Raw genomic sequence first — 18823 nt, 5'->3', positions numbered from 1 at the left:
AATTGCTCATCTCCTGTGACCAGGCAAGACTTCCAGTGAAGGGATTGGGACACCAAAACCCAGTCACAAAACCTTTTACCTACAGTCTCTCCTGCCTAATGGATGTGCTGGGGTAAGGGTGACACAGAGATTATGGGAGTGACCAATCAATGACTTGTCCAGCCTGAGACCCATGCCACAAATGGGAGCCTACTCCTGACACTGCCTAGAGCACCAAGATCCAGAGGCTGGATGGCCCAGAGACCTATGATAGAACCAAACATAACTGGCAAAAAAAAATGCCAATGTAATGATGACTAACAATATTCTGTTGCCTAGCCCAGTTGTCATGCTGGGGCTTAAGGCAGCAACTGATGGAAACAGATGCAGAGACCCACAGCCAAACATTAGGCAGAGCTCGGGGAATCCTGCTGAAGAGAGGGAGGAAGGATTGTAGGAACCAGAAGGGTCATATGGACACCACAAGAAAACCCAAAAAATCAACTAACCTGGACTCATAGGGGCTCACAGAGACTGAACTGACAACCAGTGATCCTGCATGGGACTGACCTAGGCTCTCTGCATATATGTGACAGTTGTATAACTTGGTCTTCTTGCAGGACTCCTAACAGTGGGAATAGGAGCTGTCTCTGATTCTTTTGTCCACTTTTAGAACCCTATTCTGCATGCTGGATTGCCTTGACCAGCCTTAATATGAAGGGGAGGTGTGCCATGCTTGGTTGATATCCATGGGAGGTCTGCCCTCTTCTGAATAGAAACAGAGGAGTAGATGGTGGCACACAGAAGAGAGATGGTGGGGAGGGGCTGGGAGGAGAGGAGGGAGGGGAGACTGTGGTTCAGATGTAAAAAATAATAAAGTAAAAATAAATAAAGTAAAAGAAAGGCCATTAGAAATAATAGGACTTGTATAAAGGTTGAAGTTTGGAATTAGGAAGTGACTTAGTGTTTAGCTAAGGGTATAGATCTATGGAACAGTGCTTGCCTGAAGTTTTTAAGACACTAGGTGCAGCTGGAAGAGAGAGAGAAAGGTTTTTCTGTGGGTGGGTTATAGGTGACAGGGATAAAAGTGGTGGGGTAGGGTGGGGTGGAGTGAAGTAGGAATTGTAGATAAAAACTATGGACTATGGAATCCATGCTAAGGACTCAAGGAATTAGACTGAGTAGTGAATCTTTGAAGCAAACATGATGTTTCTCTGTTAGAGCAAAATATCTCAGTTCTAGTAGTACAGTTCTTTCTACCAGTATAGTTAGTTCCTTCCTTTCCTTCCTTCTCTCTTCAATTGGTTTAGGGAATATGCCAACTATCTATCATATTGGAAAAGTATCTGAGATATGCGACTTATTGAGGATAGTTTTTGCTCTTGGTTTCTGTCTAATGTTACTTGACCTTGCCATTGGGGCATTGGTGTGAAGCAGAACATCATGATGGAGAGCACATTGGGGAACAAAACTGCTCACCCTGTGGTAGCTGGGAGACAAAGAAGTAGGGAGCAAAGGGCTGGCATTCCAATCCATCCTTCAAGAGCATGCCCCTAACAGCTTAAATTCAGCAAGGGCCCACTCTCCCAAAGTTTTCATACACATCTCCAATTGAGCCATGAGCTGGGGTCTAAGCCTTCAATTCTTGAGCCTTTGGGGAACATTTAAGTTCCAAACCATAACAGTGACAGTCTCCAATGTGAAAAGTATTATGTCAAATCAATTGAGTACTCTGAAGAGAAATTAGATAATGTCAGCTAACATGCTCTTAACTTGTAGCCTAGTAAATTGCTCCTGTTGTATAAAAGGAACTTGAGAAAGTATAAGGAGGATGCTTTGGACTGATTGTATCCATTAAAGTTTATATGTTAAAGACCTATCCCCTGATGTCATCATCATTATAGATAGCATTTTTAGTAGGTGATTAAGGTCAAACACATTCTTAAGGATGAGACTATAATTTGATAGAACTGCTGATTTTATAAGAAAAGAAAAAGATTATCTGTGAATGTGTCTGGATTATGTCCTCTCTCCTGTCCTATGTATAAACATCAAGACAGGACATGTGAGTACTCAATGACAGGAGGCCATTTGCAAGCCAGGATGTGGGTCTTCACCAGAATCTATTAAGGGAATGCACTGATCTTAATCTTTCAAATTCTAGAATCAATTTATGTCTATAGTTTGCAGTTTTAGAAGCCAAGACCGAGTGAGAAGATATTGCTAAGTGGATTTTGCATGAGTAAGATTCAAGTATGGCTTCATCTAGGCCAAGTGGTGAGTGCTTGAACCATTGTACACTAACATTTAACATGAAGCAAGTTAGTGATAAAGGACACTTACATGACAAGGTAGCCTCCTACAACAACAAGTCTATTCTATTCAAGCTGCATTAAGGTAACTTAAATATACTTATTGGTAGTGGCATAGAAAGTCAAGTACAAAACTTGAATTTCATTTTTACTAGGCATTAATGAGCCCCATGAACTCCTGTCACTTAAATGCCGGTATGAGGAACTGGTATTTCTACCACTATCTGAAAGTAATGTGACATCACTTTCCTCAATGGTATTAGATGGGCTGAAAAAACTTGGGGCTTTTTGTTGTATCATCAGGTATGTTTTAGACTCACAGCTGACTACATCAGTGGAGGTCCAGTGTAGAAAGTCAGTGACAATTATCTAATTCTTTTATCCAAGGAACTATTCCTGCAGTCTCAGTGGAAAGCAGGAACTTTTGCCTTCATGCCATAGTAAAAAATGAATGATAACTCACTTAGGTACCAATGGAGGCTAAGGGGGAAACAACTTCTACTTTTTCCTGGGACCATAGGAACAGACTTGGAAAAGAACAACTGAGCAGAAAGTTGAATTAGGAAGTCCATTCCAAAAGACTTAAAACAGTCACCAGAAAAACTGCATCAAGGACAATTCTGAGCTTATATGGGGAAGACATAGGGATGGGGCTCATAGGTGGAAGGGGTAAGTGGAGGGCTGGCTTCACAAAGGAAGATGATTCTACAAAGGGAGTGCGTCCCTAGGCCACTCAGACCAGGATTCTACTAACTCTGTGGCTACTTCAGCTACCCTTGTTACTCAAGCCCACTCCAGGAGTAGCAAGTAGGGGTGAGAAAATGAAGCTGAATCACCTGCCAAGCCAAGACTGAGAAAGGGAAGAGTTGCTTATGGAAAGGCTGACGTAGCTATAAGACAAAATCTGGTAGTTATCTAGCTCCTCTAAAGGTGAGCAAGCACCAGGGTGACCTGAAGGTACAGGAAAAGGAAGAACTCAGATGAAGAAACTGATAGTCAACTTTAGGTAGGGTTGAGGAGAAAGAGCTATTTTAGATGCCATCACATTGTCCTCTTGTCCAGGTATGGATTGGACTGAATGGGAGTTCCCAGGTGGCACATGACAACTCATTCAGTAATGATGTTCAAGATGATGGCTCAGATGAGCCTGTCTTTGTTAATGTTCTGTTGCTGTGAAGAGACGCTATGACCAAGGCAACTCATAAAAAAAGCATTTAACTGGGGACTGGCTTACAGTTTTAGAGGGTCACTCCATGACGATCTGGTGGATAATCTTTTTCTCTCAAACAAAGATGGTCATGAGCACCCCAGTGAGGATCTAGAATTTAGCTGCCAGTCAGCTATGACAATCATATGTGCTAGGACAACACAATTTGCACCAAAATTTTATAACTTTGAAACTGGGATGTTATGCACTCAGTTCACAAGCATACAGTACAATGTTTACATCACTGAAAAAGCAATTATACTCTTGAAACTTGCCTTGGCAAGTAAAATGATGTCAACAAATAAATAGAAAATAGAAAAATGAATAAAATGAAATTCATCAAGGTTGTGGACTATAAAAGTAAAACATAAAAATTAGCTATATTTAATACACTAGAAATGAATAACCTAAGAAGAAAATCAATGAAAATTCAATTTATGATAATATCAAAATAATAAAATACATAGAAATAAATCTAGCAAAGGTGGATAGGATACAAGATTGAATATTAGAAATTATAAAATATTGTTGAAATCAAAGAACACTTAATTAAGTAGAAAATCCTTCTTGGATTGGAAGGGCTAATACATTTAAGATAGAAATGCTTGACAAAGGAACCGAGAGATTTAAGGCACTACCTAACAATATCTTAATATCTCTTTTTGGTAGAACAGAAATGGTGACATACATGTTTATAATGGCATTTATAATGGCATTGATAGGCACACAAGTAAGTAAACAACAGTGAGAAAAGATGGAAGACTAACATTTGCCAATTCTAAAACCAATTATGAAGGCAGAGTAATCAAAAACTATATTACTGGACTGATGAGATAGTTCAGTGGGTAAAGGATCTTGGCACCAACCCTGACTACTTCTGTTTGTTCCTTGGCACCCACATACAACTATACACATTATATTCCCCTCACGCACTGCTGCAGATATACAAATAAATACAACAGTATTAACTAAAGTATATTACCAGAAGCACATAATAGAATGCATGCACATATGATATCATACATGCAAATATGATAGAATAAGTAAATTTAAAATTTTTATGATCAACTGATTCCTAATAAAGATACCAAGACTATTCAGTGGGGGACAGGACTATCTTCAACAAATAGTGCTAGGACAAAGGGGCAGCCATATACAAAATAATTAAATTTAGAGCTTATACTGTATACAATATAACTCAACACTAGAAAAATTAACTCAACATGTATTAAAAGATCTAAATGTAAGAGGTAAAACAAAACACTTAGAAGAAACCATAGGAATAAATATTCATAGCTTTTGATTTGGCATTGTTTTATTTGATGTGATACTAAGGACATAAACAACAAAAGGAAAAAAAAAGAAGATACATTTATATTTAATTGAATTACAAAACACTTATGAGCCAAAGGGCACAATCAATAAGGGGAAACAACAACTCACAGAATGGTAGAGAAGCTTTACAGACTGTCTGCTAAGGTTCTAGTATCTGGGTGGCATAAAGAACATGTATAACAACCATAGAAAGATAATTCAATTTCAAAATGGCTAAAGGTTATAAATGGAGATTTCTCCAAAGAAGATTACAAATTGCCAACAAACACAAAAAAAAGATCCTCAGCAACATCAATTCTTGGGAAAAACAAATCAAAAGCACAGTGAGATACCCCCTCACCCCCACTAAGATAACAGGAAGAAGTAGGAGGAGCAAGAGGAGCAGCTAGTAGCAGCACAGCCTAAGATGATAGTGGAAGATTGGAATCAAATGATGTTTCAGGATATGTAAAAAGATCCAACCATTGTGGAAAGCAGTTTCTACATTCCTCAAGAAGGATGAAGTTATTTAAGACAGGGAGTACAAAATTGGATTATACAATGTTAACAGTTCCAAAATTTGAATTTTGAGGAGACAGAAACAGTCAGACCTTGGCATATGGAAAGCAAAGAACCTGTAAGAAATGAAAAAAAAAAAAAAAAAAACAAAACCAAAAACCAGAGCTACTGTGGAGCAAACTCAGAGTCTTGTGCATGCTAGGCAAGTGCTTTACACCTGAGTGATGGTCCCATCCCAAGAAAATAATTTTGAAAAGAAAATGTGGATGAATCTATCTAATTTCAAACCTTACATCACAATACTTACATCAAAATACTCAAGAGTGTATGAAATTGTATACTAAATAGACATGATAAAAATATAAAAGGAGAAAGAAGAACCTGGAGCAGAGGCAAAATTTCAGGATACAATGTTTGAAATTATTTTCTTAAAGTAATGTTAAAATTTTAATTAATAAATTTCTAGAGGTCCTAGAAATATAAAGGGCCTCTCAAAGCAAAAGAGACAACCTTGAAATAAAAGTGCCTTGAATTAAAAAAAAAAGAGAGAAACAAATTATCATCAAAGGAGCAATTGAGATTCAAGGTTGATGTTTCCAAAGCAACAAAAGAAACCAAAAACAATAGAATAATAACTTCACTAAACTTAATGACAACTACCAGACTAGAAGTTAGCATTTATCAAAAATATTAAGTAGAGACAAAGAGAAAATAAAGGTCCCCCCTCCCCCGAACAAAAACTAACGTTTCTGTTAGCAGATCTCAACTATAACGGAAGTTATTTGTAAAGGTTTCAGGTTAGGAAAAAAGAAGAGACAAAGAGTGAAGAAATGAATAAAGACATGATTAAATCTAAATGAGCATTGACTCTGATACAACAATAACACTTGTAGCACAGCAACAAGATTATAGAAATTTTGAGGTGAAGAAGTTGAAATTTTCTAGGAAATTGTGCAAGAAAAGTTTGGGCAAGAGCATTAGGGCTCTACTATTGGGAAGATTACAAGTAAAACATAATGCATTTGAATGTTAAACAGGAACTAATAGATATAGTTATTTAGTGACATAGTGTAAAATATATGGTAGTTAGATGAGGCTAGACCAAAGTTGCTTACAGTAAAGAAATAGAGGAGACAGGGGGATGAGTACAGTACATTAGGTATAAAACAGTACAGTACTGTAACCTAGGTGTGAAATAATAAGAACCATAGCTGCAAGGGAGGCTGTGGGAAACAAAAGGTAGCAATACTATTAGAATAATTGGGTAGAACTTTGTGATTGACAAGATAAGAAAAACTGAGTCAAGATTTCACAACTGGAAAAATAATCTTTTAATGGACATAGTTAAACCACAATAATAGCCACTTTTGCAGGAAGAGTAGCAATGTAGTAATAGTCAAGTTATTTCAAGAGTCATTGAGTTGAGGAGAAAGAATCAAATGTGAATATTCAGCAGAAAGTTAAAAATGAGCAGAATGTAGGAACATATTTGAATTAGGAGGGAAAATGGGGTGTCATGGACATTTTGATAGCGTTTGAAGTGATGTGAGAGACTGTATACATACAGAAAAGCAGAGGGCCAAATGTTAAACTGAAGTATACACAATTAGGTTATGAATGAGTACAAACAACAAAGGTAGAAAGAGAAAGAAAGTAGTGGAGACAGAGGTAGAATAAGATCAGGACAAGGTACAGTGTCATGGAAACCAAGAGAATAACATTTCAAAAAGGAGAGGATGATCTGTATTAAGAGTTCCAGGCAAGTACAGGTGTAGAAAAATGGAGTCATTTGGAGAGGCCCTTAAACCATCACCCATTCTATTCTTGCTTTTTTTTTTTTGTATTAGACTCATTTTTATTGAAGGAGGATAAGTCTCTTTTGCAAACCAAAGAAAACAGAGATTCAATTAAAGATCATTTGCAGGTTATCTTTGCTTTCTTTCTAAATCCAGCCTTGTTTAAGAATTTCCTGATGAATCATTATGCTCTTCAACAAAACTATTAAGCACAGATGATATTGAAACAAGAGGGCTTAGAAGCCTCCAAGAGTTCTATAGAATCGACTAGGAGATGAACTATGGGGGTTGGGGATTTAGCTCAGTGGTAGAGTGCTTGTCTAGCAAGCACAAGGCCCTGGGTTAGATCCTCAGCTCAAAAAAAAAAAAAAAAAAAGAGAAAAAGAAGATGAACTATGACATCAGCACCTCAGGTGGTGAGTTGAGGATATAGGGCAGCTCTGCCTTTCCTTCCTCCCTTCTTTCTTTTTTCCTTCTTTTAATTGACAAAAATAATTGTATGTATTTTGAAATATATGTATATTGTATAATGGCCAAATTAATCTGACTATTATAAAATACTCTCATACATATTGTTTTCTGGTATGAACTTAAAATCAACATTTTTAGTGATTTCCAAGAAAACAAACATTGGAGTCACTTTGTTATTCAATGGATGTTTTGAATTTATTACTCTCATCTATCTGGAATTTTATATGCTTTGATTAACATATCCTCATCAACCCCACACCCTAAGAACTATCATTCTTCTCGGTCTCTACAGATTCAACTTCTCTAGATCCTACATACAAGTTCAGATCACACATGTGTCTTTCTGTGTCAAGTTTATTTCATTTGCCATTATGACATCTGAGTTCATCCATGAGACAGGGCTGCTTTCTTTTTAAAAACTTTATAATATTCTTTTGCATACAACTACCAACAGAAACTTAGCTTGATTTCCTATTTTGGCTACCTGAAAAAGGCTACAATGAACTTGGGAGTATATATATATATATATATATATATATATATATATATATATATATATATATATATATATGTCTTCTTTCAATATATATGCAGTACTGGTATTGCTGGGTAACTCAGTTCTTTGAACATTTTGTTTCAGAAGATCCATACTGTTTCCCATAATGGATATTCTAATCTACATTTGTACTAATAGTGTACAAGGATGCTCTAGTCCACACTATTGCTAGCACATGTCACTCATCATTTGGTAAAGGCAAAATTGCTGTAGCTTTAAGTAACACTTCACTATTAATTACTGATGTTGAACATTTTTATCAACTTTTCCCATGTTTTTTTGTATCAATTTTTCCCTCAGTATATTTTGATCATGTTTTCTCCTCTCCCAACCCCTCCCAGATCCTACCTACCTCCCTAAGCACAGAACTATCTGTTCTTTCTCTCTCTCCCTCTTTTCCTCATCACTCTCACTCTGTCTTTCTTAAAAAAATAACAATAAACAAAATTAAAACAAAACAACAGCAAGTAAGAAACCCCATAAAAACATAACAAACATAAAAACAAACAGGCAAAAAAATCAATACTACAAAAAAAATGACAAAACAAAACAAAATGAAACTGTCCTCCTTTTACATGCTTTCTTTGAAGATAGGCCCATATAGGAACTCTACCCAATCCTTTTTTTTTTAATATTAACATGTGCTAAGTACAGAGAATATTGGATCTTGTAGCTTATTCATATGTATATTCACAAATATACCTTGATGGCATCTGTGTTCCTTACCATCCTCATTTACCCTAGCCTCCACCCTCTATTTCATCTTTTCTTCTTCTCAAACAGTCCAACTCCTGTTTCCCAGTCATTTCTTATTTTTTCCCAAAGGAAATGTGTGATAGTTATTTTTCTGATTTTGACTCATGTTGCCTGAATTCTAAGCTCTCCAGTCCTAACCATTTTCTGGCAAACAACCTGATTCCTTTCTTTTTGTCACTGAATACTTCTCCAGTGTGTCTATTTACCCCACTTTTTTCATTCATTCATTTCTTTTTGGGAATCCACCCTTTCCTCATAACTTGGCTATTGTAAATCACATCCTAATAAATATGTATATGCCAGTGCCTATGAGCTTTTGCTTTGAAATAAACACTAGAATGAAGTAAAATGACATCTCCAGCGGATTACACAGCTTTTCTCCCGCAGTTTCTGGGGACCCATCAGCCAAGCCTGACAGAGAAGCAAGTAGGCCCAGGAAGGAGGCAGGGGAGCTTCAGATCTTCAGTCTCCCTCCTCTGTTCCAGACCCAACCCCCCAGTCTCATCCCCAGATCTTTAGCAGACTGCCTGTTGTGGTCTTTCCACACTCTCTGCCCTTATTCCCAGGAGGCTAAGCAGATCCTGGTAGAAGACCCTGCTTTTGACCCTCCTGGAGACCCCCCCAGTCCCCCTTTTAGCCCATCCCCATTCCTGAGTGTCAGCTCCCAATACATAGAAACAAATTTTACCCAGAACCTTCAGTGATCACACCTATCACCATGCCAGAAAACTTTCCTACCTGGCAACACAAAGCCACCACACTCTCCTAAGAAACGTACAGAGGGCAACAGGAAACCAAGGAACAAAATACCCACCCAACAGAGACAAAATCAGATTTCAATACCTAGAAATACAATCTCCCCAAACCCAGATGCTTACATGTCAACATGAAATTAAGATCAGTAGTAGCCAAGACAATATGTCTCCATCAGAGATTAGCAATGCTACCACAGCAGGCCCTGAGAACTGCAACACAACTGAAGCACAAGACAAAGACCTTACAACAGGCTTTCTGAATTTGGTAGAGGTCCTTAAAGAGGAAATGAATAAACAAACCCCTTAAAGAAATCTAGGAAAACACAAATAAACAGTGGAAGGAAAGGAATAAACAGTTCAAATCCTGAAAGTTGAAATAGAATCAGAAAAAAGCACAAACTGAAGGAAATCTGGAAGTGAAAAATAGGAACTCAAACTGGAACCTCCAAGGCAAGCTTCACCAACAGAAAGCAAGAGATGCAAGAGAGAATCTTGGGCACTAAAGACACGGCAGAAGAAACAGATTCTTTGGTCAAAGAAAACGTTAAACCTTAAAAAGTCCTGGCAAATACATCCAGGAAATCAAGGGGCACTATGAAAAGATTTAATCTACAAATAATAGGAATAGAGGAAAGACAAGAAACCCAGGTCAAAGGCAGAGAAAATGTTTTCAACAAAACCTTGAAAGAATTTTCCTGCTGGGCGGTGGTGGCGCACGCCTTTAATCCCAGCACTCGGGAGGCAGAGCCAGGTGGATCTCTGTGAGTTCATGGTCAGCCTGGTCTACAGAGTGAGTTCCAGGAAAGGCGCAAAGCTACACAGAGAAACCCTGTCTCGGAAAAAAAAAAAAAAAAAAAAAAAAGAATTTTCCTAGCTTAATATAGTGACCCACAGCTAGACATTATGCAGAATGAGAGACCCTTGGGACACTCAACCCTAAAGAGGAAGTCTTCACCAAATCCCCTCCCTCAGGGTTCAGGGAACCCCTCTAAAAGACGAGGCAGAACAAGTGTAAGAGCCAGAGCAAATGGAAGAGATCAAGAAAACAAGACCCTCTAAATTACCATGATCGCAGCACATATGAACTTACAGAGACAAAGGCCTTCCTGGCATGGGGGCCTGGATGGTCTGTATGACTATCTGTGGCCCTTGGGGGACACCTTACTGGGAACCTTTCCTTTGCGAGAGTCTCAACTATGACACATTTGGCCTTGCTGTGCCCTCCAGTCTGACGTCGGGGCCAGAAACAGGGCCCAGCCCAGCACCTCCCTATGAGCTGTTTGTTGGGGGCCATTTCCAGGCCCCGGGGGCCCGGAGCTCCAGGCCCATCCAGGATTCTTCAGGCAAACTGTACAGCTATGTGGATGAGGGTGGAACCGAGGATATCCGAGGTGCTGTAGAGGCTGCTCACCAGGCTGACCCTGGCTGGGGGGCCTGGTCTCCAGGGGCCCGAGCAGGCCTGCTGTGGGCCCTGGCAGCTGCATTGGAGCGTAGGAAGCCAGCCCTGGCCTCAAAACTAGAGAGCCACGGAGCAGAGCCTGTGGTTGCCAAGACTGAAGTAGAGCTGAGTGTGAGGCGACTCCAGATCTGGAGCGTCCAGGTTCAAGACCGAGAGCTGCTTGGAGTGCTGGCTGTGGTGTGCCCAGATGAGTGGCCTCTGTTGGCCTTTGTGTCACTGCTGGCCCCTGCCCTGGCCCATGGCAACGCTGTGATCTTAGTACCTAGTGGGGCCTATCCTCTGCCAGCCCTGGAGGTCTGCCAGGATATAGCCGCCATGTTCCCTGCTGGCCTGGTGAGTGTGGTGACAGGAGATCGGGACCACCTGACCTGCTGCCTGGCCTTACACCAGGATGTCCAGGCCCTGTGGTACTTCGGCTCTGCCCAGGGCTCCCAGTTTGTGGAGTGGGCCTCTGCAGGAAACCTCAAGTCTGTGTGGGTGAGCAGGGGCCTCCCAAGGGCCTGGGATGAGGTCGAGAGAGCACAAGTGGAGCTGAGTCTGCATGCAGCACGGACCAAGGCCCTGTGGTTGCCAATGGGGGACTGATGCCTGGAGGTACATGCCTCCATCTTGCGTGCCCAGAGATGCCAGATGCTTGTAATTTTTCTCAGACTTCCCATGGTTTCCAATAAACTGAGTGACTTTGACTGCTTTTGAAAAAAAAAAAAAAAGAAAGTAGTTAATGTTTGGATGAATAACCTTTGGATTGTGGGTAGGGATAGAAACCACACAATGATAGCTGATTTGTGTACTTGATTTAACTAACTCAATTCCTGAATCACCATAGTCATTAACTTGATACTTGTATTAGTGAGAGAGTTTCATAAAAACAGAATTTATGTGATATTTGTACTATATATGTATCTGTGAGATAAATAAATATAAATAGTATATTTATAGACCTGGGACCCAGTAATGTTACTCTCAGACCAATATCAAAGAACTGAGTAAATGCTAATAGTGTAACCCCAGAGTGCAAAGATCCAAGAACTATGAGATGTGATCTTTGACGGCAGGATAAATGGATTTCCCTGTTCAAGAAAATAGTGACAGAAAGAATGCATCCTTTCTCCATCAAGTACACATCAGTGAAGATATAGCTTCTTTATTCAGTCCACCCACTCAAGATTTTCATTTCTTTTGGAAATAATCTTACATACAAACTCAGAAATAATATTCTTACCAGTAATCTGGGAATTGTTTAGCCCAGTCAAGTCAGCACATAAACTCAAGCATCAAAATAATGATAGCAAAAATAGTGATAACTAGCGTTTTTTTGCTAATTTTTAGAAATATATATATATCATTTTTTATTGATTAAATAAGTTCTTTAACAATTCCACATACAGTACATTCTGTTTACTTTCATTCCTCCACCTTTTCTTATCTCCCTTGAACTCTTGTTATTCTCCCCCAGGTTCTTTCCCCATATTTATGCCTTTTCATTTTATTTTTTGACTCTCTGGTTTTAATGATGATCATCTGTCATGGTTTTGAACTATCCAATGGAGACTGACAGGCTCAACCATTGGGTTGGAAAGGCAACTGAAGACAATGACTATCCCCCTACTCCCCAAATCCAATCCATCAGTTGTCAGTAGTTTAGCAGGGAAAGACAGGGACCCATTAGTGCTTCTCCAATCCATAATTGGCTATTGATAGCCTCAGTCTTGTGTGGGCTCACTGTAGGTAACCATAGCTTTATGAGGTCATGTTTGCAATGTAGTGTGATGCCATGAAGATACCATTTTACATCTCTTCTCCCTTTTTTTCTGGCTTTTATATTCTTTCAGTTCTCATGCATAGTGTCCTCTGAGCCATAGATGGGGTGGTTATAAATGTCTTGTTTATGTATAAGCACTCAACAGTCAGTTTTTCTAAGCATCTCAAACAGCCGTAAGTATCTGCATAAATGGCTCCCACAAAACAACAACAACAACAACAACAACAAAGGTAAAATTGTCAAGACCAATGTTAAAGAGGTTTTCTCCTGTTTACTTTTTGAAATTTATAGATTTAGGTCTTAAGTTTAGGTCTTTGTTATTTTCAGGGTTTTTTTTTTAATGCGGTAAAAACATAAAGGTCCAATTTCATTCTTATGTATGTGGAAATCCAGTTTTCCATGTGTTAGTTATTTAAAAGAGTATCTTTTAAACATACTTTAATGGTCCTCTTGTCAAATTTGACTAGTCATACATGTTTGGATTAATTACAGAAATTTATATTTCACTAACAAACTATGAGTTCTCATGCCAGGACATTGTTAATTCTTAAGATTTTGTACTTTAATTTCATATTAAGAAACAAATGCCTTTAGTTTTCTATTTTCTCAAAGGTAAGTTAGTCATTCAGAGTGTTTTGTAGTCCCATATGAATTTTAGTACCATCTTCTTGTTATTGATTCTACTATCAATTGAACTGTTTTCTTAATCTTTTTTCTGAAAATTTCTTGTCAATTTATAGACACACTGGTGATGTTTTTATGTTGGTTTTGTATGCTGCAACTTTACTAAATTTTCTTATTTTTCCCAACAAACTTTTATTGTGTTGTTCAATCTTCAGTGTGTTCAATATATATAATCTTGTTATCTACAAATAAAGATAGTTTTATTTCTTCTTTTTCCAATTGAATGTATTTTAGGGCTTTTTCTAGCCTAATCCTTCTGGGTGATTAAAATGTAAACAAATGTGAATATTTTCAATCATAAATATGATTTAATGATATTTATACCTTTTTACTTAGAGACTTACAGAAAACCAATCATCTCAATTTTCTTTCTTGTGCCTATGTTTGTAACAGAAATACCTATTTTATGTCTCACCATTGTCCCATACAAATTCATAAGTATTTTAATCTTGTACATTTCTTTCTTGCATATAATTTCTATCTACTTTATGTGCACTAGTGTTTTGCTTGCATGAGGGTGTCAGAAACCCTGGAACTAGAGTTACAACTGTGAGCCATCCTGTGGTTGCTGAGAATTGAACCAGGGTCCTCTGGCAAAGCAGCCAGTGCTCTCAACTGCTAAGCCATCTCTCCCCATCTTGTACAATTCTTGCTGCAGAGAAATTTGCCTGAGGTTTAATTTGATTTTGAACTTCACTCACAGTTGATTTAAACATTTTTAAGATTAGATGCCAAAGTTGATGTTGGACTGAATTGTTTTGAGGCTACTGTGATATAATACATTATTTTATTCATGAGAATGATACTAATCTGGGTATAAGGACAGAATTCTACAGTTTGTATATTGTGCCCCCTCAAATCCATGTTGAAACTTGAGTTCCAATGTCACAGTATTAAAAGGTGGAACCATCAAAATGTGATTGTATCACAGAGGACCATGCAACATGAATAGGATTAAGGCCCTTACCACAAAGGCCTTACAGTCTTTGGCCCTTTTGACCTTCTAATTTCCTTCAATGTAAGTAGATAGCATTCAAGGAAGAATCTTACATTGAATCCATTGCCACCTTAACCTTCAACTTCTTTGACTCTATACCTTGATATATTATTATAATGTATAATAATATAGAGAACAAAAGTAATATTTTGTTCTGTGTAAGTTATAACTTCGCAATATTTTCATTTAACAGCAAAGAGTAAGACATTCCACGTGTGAGGTTCCATTACTCTCATCAGTTTCGAATTTTCTTCTTGTCTTTATATTTAGCAAGTTGACAAACATGTAACTACATATGATTTTTTTGTATTTCTTCTAATCTGAGTTGAGTTATTCTCATTGTTCTGTAAGTTACCACTTTTATCACCAAATCTGAGTTTTCCAACACTTTTCTTCAAGAATTCTTCCTGGCGGTAATGAGAAGAAAAGATGAAGCCATGGCTTTTATTTTGTGGAGCCTCAATAAAGTAAAGTGGAAGTGCAGGAGAAAATATCTACTTTGCAGTCAAAGACAGTTTTTAGGTCCCCATGTTGTACTTTCTATTAATAAAATGTTATCAGATATACAAATATGGAAAATATAAATTATTTAATTCATATGTTAAATTATTATGAAATTTATTCCTTCTATTCTGATTGTTGAATATTCAATACAGATAAAAGCATAAAGTATATAAATAAAAGGTTTCACATGAAAGTTAGCATGCAAAATATTTCAGAGTCTGATAGCATATATGGGTATACATAAAATGTGAGTATTTGAAAACAAAGAGGCACAGATAATACGTAAAAGGAATAGAGGCAAGATGCATAGTAAAGAAAATGTTTTAAAAAAGAAAAAAGATACACACAAATGTTGAAGATGTTATTTCCATTGTTGCTCATGTTACATATTGATTTATTCACAGAATTTTTACTAATTGGGGGCAGCTGTGCACACGGTAGTGTCTTAATAAGAATGTATCTGTGTGGCGTTTCTTCATTCACTGTTTCCGAGCAAATAAATGCAGATTAGAACAGCTACACTTTGTTCTTGCAGTTCATCTTATTGGAAAGGAACGACACTCCTCTCTTCTATGCCAGTTCATCATCACTCACCATATTAGTAACTATAGCATGATGTTTTGTGCAAATAAGTATGCTTGATCATACTAACTACCTATGAAGGAAGGGTTAACAGATGATGGATGCAGGGAAGCATGTATTCAGAGTGATTTGGACAGTAGGAATAATAATTACACTCTGAGGCCCACGAGGCCCAGCCAGACAATGGATGAGAAGAAAAGCTTAGGACCCAGGTGGGGGAGTGAAAGAGCAGGAGTATAACAGAAGAGTCAGCCAGGGCCTGATGAATTAGTGCAAAAGTCAGTAGGCTTCTGTTACACTGTGTCTCCTTTTGTGTTTTTTATTTCTTTGTCCGATTCTTCCAAACTTTCCTTTTTCCTCCCACCTCTTCCCTCTGGCCATCTCCGAAAGATCAGTTCTTCATCCTCCATCCATTTATTTCCCTTTGTTTTCACTCCTTCTGGGGGAGTTCATCTATTTTCCTCATTTGGATATTCTTGGTATACAAATGAGTCTAATACACCCAGCACCAGTACTGACTAACAAACTGTGGACTTCCTTTTCTGTTTTCTAGTTCCATTATCCACAAGGCTTTTTCCCTCGAGTTTCTTATTGTCTCCTAAAATTTAATATGTCAAAAAACTTAATCACTTTCCTTTCTCACTTGCCCAATCCTTTTCAACACAAAAATTCCTCCCCAAATCACCATTAGTTTTCCAGTGTCTCATTCTTACAGCGCTGAAATGTTTTTGATTCCTTTGAAATCTTCATACCATATCCAATATGCTCCCAAATTTTTCATATCCTTTCTCTGTAAGGCTCCTTGGGTTTTGACATTTTTTCCTTCTAACATCATAGAAAGTAATATCTGGTTATCACAGTATCTAATTAAATGGCTCCCTGGCCCCAGCTTCCCTTTGACCTGGTAATCCCTCATAAAGATGCTAAATTTAAATTCTATTACTCTACTTGTCTGAACTCCTCACATTATCAAGCCAAAGGCTTTTGCCTAGAATTCTGTACCTTCACCCAGCTATCTCTATGTCTTTGACCTTACCAACTCTTTTCTCACTTATCCTCAGAGCATAATCATAGAAAATATACCATGTAGTCCCTCCTTATTTATGAGGGATACATTTCTAAAAGTCTGAGTAGATGCCTGGGACCCATGCATAGAATCAAACCTTATGTATTATATATGTGCTTTTTCATTCTAAACCTGTGCATTAACCTGTATTAACCCTTTCCGCACAGTGACTTGTGACAGTCATAGTTCAGAGAATCTCTTCTTATAGGCTCAAGGCTTTCTGGCACATGTTGTATTCTGTTAGAGCATGTTTTCTGTACACATCTTCCACCCACTAATTTAATACCTGTTTTCCATTAACAAAGCACTTTGACCACCTGTGGTTATACCTTTCACAGCCTGGAAATGTGACAGCAAAGGAAGTACATTTTATTTCTGTCTTCACCATTTTCTGGGTAGGAAATTCATTCTTGTAGGTCTTAGCAACCCTAGCATATGACCTTCCCCTTATTTCACCCTTTTACTTAAGTGAATCACTGTACAACTTCTTTGGCTTGTTTGAATTGCTACCATTCCTATTCCTTTGTTGGATGGCAATCGTTAAGTAAAATCGTGTTACTGGAAAAATAGTGGAACTACTGTGAGACAGGAGTAGATGCTAAGTGACTGATAGGCTGTTAGCTTACACAAGCTGGGTATTCTGGAAAAGGAGGAGTCATATTCCAGGTATGATAGGCTGATGTGGGATAGTACAATATGTTATTATACTACTTAGAATGGCACACAATTCTAAATATATGAGTTGCTGACTTCTGAAATTTTCCATTTAATATCTTCAAACTATGGTTGACTACGGATAATTGAAATAGCAGAAATCAAAACCTTGGATTAGGGAGGACTCTTGTAATGCATGGATCTTTATTGGAAATTACATTGAGCTTTTAGAAAAGATTCTAGGAGTTAGATATCCAAGTTGTGCAGATACTTGTATTAGAGGCAGAAGTAGATAAGGTGCTAGGGAGTGCAGTATGACAAGAGGAAAGAAATCAAACAGCAAAATCTTGAGGTAAAAAATCCTTGAAAGGAGACAGGAAGAGAAAGACCAGCAAAAGAGCTTGTCAAACACAACTACAGAAAGTAGATAAAAACAAAACCACTTAATTAGGGCCTGCTTTAGATTAAAAATCACTTAATTAGTATCTACTATATATTGGGTGTTTCACATGTAATTTCCTGTGGTTCTTACAATAGTGCAAAGGTGTACATTATCATCCATTTGGTAATGTAATCAAAATAGCCACATAAGCTAAGTATGACACACACCTGTAACGCTAGCACTCAAGAGAATCACACGTTGGAGATCAGCCTTGGCTACATAGTGAACTTCAGGCCAGCTTGGGCTATGCATTGAGAATATTTTTCGAAAGACAGAGAGCTGAGGCTATACTTCAGTGGGAGAGTACTTGCCTGTCATGTGTAAGGCTATGGAACGTACCCCCAGGACTGAAAAAGAAAAAAAAAGTGACAGGAACTGAATTTTAATCTGAATCTATATCACTTTTGATCAAATGGCTGTGTTTTCATTGAAGCACAGTACAAACAGATCAAGAACAAGTAAGGACTACAAAGAAATAAATTTTACATTTGGTGAGGAAGAGGGCAGAGTGTATCACAGAGACTTTAGTTTCTATGTGCGCTTCTACATAAATGAAAACTGAAGCTTCCATGAAGAGGAGAGGTGAAACCACATCTTTAGTAGGTAGTATAGTTAAAAGAAAGTGTATTACAGTAAGGGAGGCCTATGTGGACGTCTTTCCAGAAGGTATGGAGCCTATTGAAATGTAGCATTTTAAAATTCAGGAAGAAAATGGGTAGAACATGAAGGGTTAGCCTTACAATGAATAGGAAAGAAATCATTCTCTTCAACCTTAGTTTTTAATGTTAATTTTGTGTCTGTCTTGAGTATATGTATGAGCACGTGAGGCCAGAGGTGTCAGATTCTACTGGAGCTCAAGGTTGTGAGCTACCCAGTGTGAGTACTAAGAACAGAACTCTGGTCCTCAACTAAAGCAGCAAACACTCTTAACTGCCAAGCCATCTTTCAAGCCCCAGTTCTCCTGGTCCTTCTTTTCTTTTGAAACAGGGTCTTATGTATCCCAAATGG

Source organism: Onychomys torridus, chromosome X (genome assembly GCF_903995425.1).
Source record: "Onychomys torridus chromosome X, mOncTor1.1, whole genome shotgun sequence".
In the NCBI taxonomy this organism is placed as follows: Eukaryota; Metazoa; Chordata; class Mammalia; order Rodentia; family Cricetidae; genus Onychomys; species Onychomys torridus.
This window is presented reverse-complemented; position numbering follows the sequence as displayed.